The sequence below is a fragment of the Centruroides vittatus genome, unplaced genomic scaffold, assembly GCF_030686945.1.
Source record: "Centruroides vittatus isolate TY-2023 unplaced genomic scaffold, ASM3068694v2 scaffold_3315, whole genome shotgun sequence".
NCBI lineage: Eukaryota > Metazoa > Arthropoda > Arachnida > Scorpiones > Buthidae > Centruroides > Centruroides vittatus.
This window is the reverse complement of record NW_027122703.1, coordinates 22,882-28,457: the sequence shown is the minus strand read 5'-3', so window position 1 is coordinate 28,457 and position 5,576 is coordinate 22,882. Positions and strand designations below refer to the sequence as shown.

Sequence of the window (5,576 nt, the reverse complement as noted above, 5' to 3'; positions counted from 1 at the left end):
TTTTTTTGTTTCAGTTTTGTTTTGTAGTTCGTGTTTGACACATGACCTTTTTTTCCGAACCACCTTTTTAGAGGTGTGTGTGAAAAGGGGCTTGTTGATTGGTTGTAAAAAGGTCACGTGGGGACAGCAAGAAAGGGGTATAAATAGAAGATCCAGGTGTGGCAGAGACTAGAACAAAGAAGAAGAAGAAGGAAATGATGCTTTTTCGTCCGTCCTGGTCGGTTCTATTGTTGGGATATCAAGAAAGCACGTGTGTAAGGAAGAAGGAAGCTGTCCGGAACATCGGAAAAAGGCGTAGGACGATAATCCAATTCCATCTGAGGCGTTTGAAGTAACAACGGAGTTAAGGAGATCGGATCGGAATGGAAGTGGAAGTGTCTGAGGTATCGTCTTGAGCAGTTATTTTTGTCTTCACGCGCGGTAACTGTCGGTTAGACATCCCCATTCAAGTACGGAATTGTACGTTCAGGGTAATTATACAGTTTAAAGGAATATGAGTTGTTTAAGTTAATTTTAAAAAAGAAGGTATGCGTTTTCTGAATGTCTATTAAATATAACATTTTTCCGGGCGATTCGTATATAAAGTGTTATAAACAAAAACTGATAGGACTACTTATCGATTGTGCCCCGTTCGAGACTCCATTGCTTAAGCTTGTTTTCGTCGCTGGATGGCACATTGGACGGCGGACGCGTACGAAGTGTCACGTGACAAACTATAATTACCCAAGAATGTTTGTTTTTAGTTTTTATTTTCTTAAAATAATCTATTCAATCACTGACAATATCCTTGTGGACTGTAGAATACAATAATTAGAATAAATTGTTTTAATTTTTAATCTTAGTTACGGGATAATTTTAATAAATAATTAAGTTTATATAAATTGCAAAATTAGAAACATTTTATAAAAAAATAGTGTAAACATTTAAATGCAACTGGTTAATGTTACCGGTAGCTAAGATGACAGCTCGTGTGGGACGCACGTTCTAACCTAACCTACTCTAATAAATTACCATAATTATTAGCAACCAAATTTATTAGAATAGGTTAGGTTAGTTAGAACGTGCGTCCCACTGTTTCCTTGCTGGAATTAGAGACGAGCTGTCATCTTAGCTACCTAAGGTAACATTAACCGATCAGGTTTATTCGATACTTTTATGCATCCATTTTAAGTGATAAATATAAATGTTTAAATGTAAAAAGTATATTTGTAGTGTAATTACGATATACCATATTTACTCGCATGTAAGACAAGGTTTTTATTAATTTATCAGATTCAAATTCCTAGGTCGTCCTATACAGGGGAGTGAAAGATTCTTTGCGTTTTTGCAAATAATTTGTCAACCATGTATTCGCATTTTTTACCAGATGCTTGATTATGTTTATAAAAACAAGAGGGTATTTTATCTGTGTCGTTTGAATCGTTCTTGTATATTGTCAGGAGCAAAGACTAATAACAATAGGAAAAGCAAAGCTGTTGAATTGAATTCCAGATTGAAATTCCAAAATCACATGGGAGCTCAATATAAGTTTAAGTCCATTCCCACATGAAAACAGACTATTCAGATAAGAGCTTTTCCGAATTCTGATTTTAAGTGTGGATTCAACTGTTAAGATTTGGCAAAAAAGGTTCCTGATTTGTCCAGCTTCACGTGAACAAATTGTTATCAATTTTACAAAATTTTTTCCTTTGCCTGTTTTAAATGACTGTAATTTCTGCGGGACAATGTGTGCATTTATTTGCATTTGATAATATTTTAGTTGTGACTAAACAAAATAAAATTAGGATTGAATTAATAATAAATCTAATTTTCTTTATTTTGATCTTTAAAGTTAAACTTCGTCCTGTATGCGAGTAATTCTACTTTTACCTTTTTTGTTTTTATTGTATTTTATTGAAAATAAGCAAAGATAAAATTTAATACATGTACTACAAAATATGATAATATATATTACAGATGTGTATTATAAATTTCTATGTATTAATATTACAAACATAAATTCATGACCAAATGCAATAAACAATATTGAAACAATTTATATTTTAACAATTTAATCGTTAAATTGTTTCGATAAAATATACAATTTAATTTTTGAAAATTAGCTCCAATGTCTTAAGATAATAGAGCAATAATATAAGCTTTATATAAATGATTATATTTAGTATTCTAGTGTTATTTTTTATTAGTATAGTATTTTATTTTTTTAATTTTTTTCTTTTCTACTTGTATTCTCAATTGTAACATGTAGCTTTTATTCCAAATTAGATTTCCAATGGCTTCATTTAGCAAAAAAGTGAAGGAATCCGAAATGTCATTTTATTTAGATCAGCCCTTAGACAATGACTCACTTTTTGAGGAGTCTGAGAGCTATCTAAAAAATATTGACGTTTCGGAACTTAGAATCAGAGTACGTCTCGGACAACAACGGCCCTTTGGCCAAGCCGGAAACTGTGGCCAAGCCAGGAACTTCCACAGAGGCATTAAATTTTACGGAGTCAGTTACTTTTGCGAAGAGGGTAACTTTTTCCCGGCGAGTTACTTTTGCGGAGCCAGTAACATCTGTGGAGGCAGTAAGTTCTGCCACCAAGCGAAAATCTTCTGCCAAGCCAGGAACCTGCTCTCGTCAGGTTTTTCCTAATTCCAATGACTCTCCTAATTCCGATGACAAGTTGGAAGATGGAGTACCTCGAGGTTCTGCCACCAGAACAATCTCTCCCCGATCCTTTCCCTTTCCTGGAACTATCTGGCCCCAAAAATATGCCTTCGGCTGAGCTAATTGATTATTTTAACCTTTTTATACACTGTCTTTTTCTTTCTCTTAAGGTGGCAGAATCGAACAGGTATGCAAAGCAAGTTAGTGGGGCCCATCCCCCATGCCATTTTATATCTCCAGAATTTCAAAAAAAAAAAAAAAATTAGTATTAACAGCTGAAAATCCCTTTTATTTCTTTATTTGTTTGGTCCCATCGAAAAAGAAAAAATAATTTCAGATTATTGGGCCACTTCTGGGTTCATAAGTCCATGGTATGGGCAATTGTTTAAGCACAGCTTTTGTAACTTGCTTCGATTCTTCCAGCTCGTCAACAATAGTAAGTTGCCTGGCTGAGGGGAACCAGGTTGTTATCCTCGAGCAAAGTACAAACCTTTGGAGGATCATGCAAATATTGTCGGAAGACAATATTGTACACCACGTCAAGAAATCTGTCGATGAAACATTGGTAGGTACGAAAAACCATACCAGCATGCTACAGTATATGCCCAAGAAAAAACATCATAAATGGGGAATCAAACTTTGGATGCTGTGCCATTTCACACTACTGCCTGGGCTTTTTAGATTTAGAGAAGCAAAGTCCCAGGTAAAGTACAGCGTCTCAAAGTTTGGAGTGGCATACTGTGATCATTAAGTTACTAGAAGTTGGAAACTATATCAAGGGGTACCATGTTTTCATCGACAACTATTTCATGTCGGTACCCCTTATTCGCACCCTGTATTCCCTGAAAACTTATGTCACAGGAACAGTGCAGAGGAATAGGAAACTATTACCGCCGCAGTTAAAAGGCAAATTTTGAATAGGCCAGATCTCATTGCAGGTCTGGTCCTATATTGACGTGTGGTCTTCGGGAAAGGAAAACAGAAATAGGTCCTGTTATTTTATCTAGCCATGCAAGGGCACGCGATGTCGAAATTGTTAGGCGTGGGTAACTACATCAAAGCCACAAATAGTTAACTCTTACATCAACTCCCCCCCCAAAAAAAATTTGTTATCAGACATGATGTATGCATATTTGGATAAAAGGACTGTAAAATATTGGAAGGTAGCGTTCAACATCATAGCCAGGATGTTGTTGAACGTCTCTTCTTTACAAGAATTCTCGAGGCCAAGCCAAAATTTTCTCACTCGCAATTTAACAAGGCGGTAATAGAGCCTGGCAGGAGAATGGAGGAAGGAGTAGAGATGATGTAGACCCTCCCGAGAACCAGTAGGCCTAAGAAAACTGCCAGGCAGGATGCAATACCGATGCAACGTGTGCAGCACTCCAACAGAAAAGGACATCAAAGAAAGCCTGCATGCGGTGTGGAAAGGGTTTTCATGCTGAATGCCTGGCAAGATGTCAATGCTATCACAAAAGGTAAATTGATATTTCTGTTTTTAGTTTTATATGCATGATTCTTGTAAGATGTACAAAATGATATTTTCTCTTACAGATTTGGTCTCCGGGAGATGCTGCTTCCAGCTATTCTGCTTCCTTCAGCCTTTTTTTTTTTTTTTTTTGTATATATTATTATTAATTAATAAAGTGGGGTTTTTTTCGTATGTTTTGTGTGTTTTTTTTATACAAATTAAAGTTTAGACAGCGATGAACAGCAAATATATAATTTTCCAAATTTTTATTCAATTTATAAAAGAAAATATAATGAAGAAAATGTTTTAAAAAAATCTCAGTAAAAGCACGTGTTTCTGTTTAACGAAATGTTTAAGCCAGAAATTTTCATCAATTCCCTCATTTGCAGACTCACAATACGACTTTATCTGTAGGCTTCTGCTGGAGCCCAAAACTTAAATCATTCCCGTAGATATACTTCAGTCAACTTAGAACAAGAATAATTTTTAATTTTATCCATGATAATCTTTATTATTTTTTAATTATGGTTGTGATGGCAGTTCCAGTGGCAGCATAGCTGCAGACAGGATTGAAGGTTGGTTTGCATTGTATGTATTTTCCTAGCGGAGCATGTTCTAGCCCAGCATTGACATAGCAAATTTACATGATGGGTTGTATTGCCAGAGGTTATTTTTGCTGTTTTGAAAGAATATCCCAATCCAATAGCATTGGAATGTTTGAAGGCAAACGCCATTACAATAACCAAATAGATGTTATCAGTGGTGATATTCGAAATATTTAACAAAAGGTTCGCTAGCAGAAAATTTTTCCTTGACAATCACGGACAAACGAAATGGAAGTTTTAGCTAGAAATAAATACAATACCTTTTCTTGCAATATATCTAACAATCAGTGACGTATTTGGAACGTAACGAGTCCTGGGTGAAGACCAGGTAACAATAGTATTTTTTTTTTTTTTTTTTTTGTAACTCTTTCCGCCCAGTGGGCACTAAGAGGGCCTCTTATAGCAAGCCCATAGCAATCCCGTCCCTCACCACCCGGCCGCCCCATTGTAGGCCAGGCCCACAATGGGGCGGCCGGTGGTGAGGGACGGGAACCGACGTATCCGGATGCACCACCCCCCGAAAAATTCCTGAGGATTTTTCGACCCGTCTGGATTCGATCCCGGGTCCCCCAGGGCGGCAGGCTGCGAACCTTGACCGCTCAGCCATCCGGCCGCTCGTAACTAGTCCTGGGTGAAGACCAGGTAACAATAGTATTTTAGTGCTGTCGACCTTATTTCTTTTTTTTTTTTTTTTAGGCAGAGAAATTCTTCGCCGCAAAATGGTACTCTTCGTAATAGACAGATGTATCATCTCTCGAGATACATTATCCTTTTTCTTTCGCTGTCCATAGCCCGACACGTGTTCCACAGCCATCTTGTATTATCTCACGCGCGTGACATTCTGGGA

At 36.7% G+C, this 5,576-nt stretch overlaps 1 long non-coding RNA gene across 1 annotated transcript; it reads left to right on the top strand.

Moving 5' to 3' along the window:
* The first annotated feature begins 4,058 nt into the window (after positions 1-4,058).
* LOC136988605 (uncharacterized) lies at positions 4,059-4,316 on the top strand. Its single transcript, XR_010882789.1, has 2 exons — positions 4,059-4,131; positions 4,208-4,316. It is a non-coding gene; the product is annotated as an uncharacterized lncRNA (long non-coding RNA).
* Positions 4,317-5,576: the final 1,260 nt, after the last annotated feature.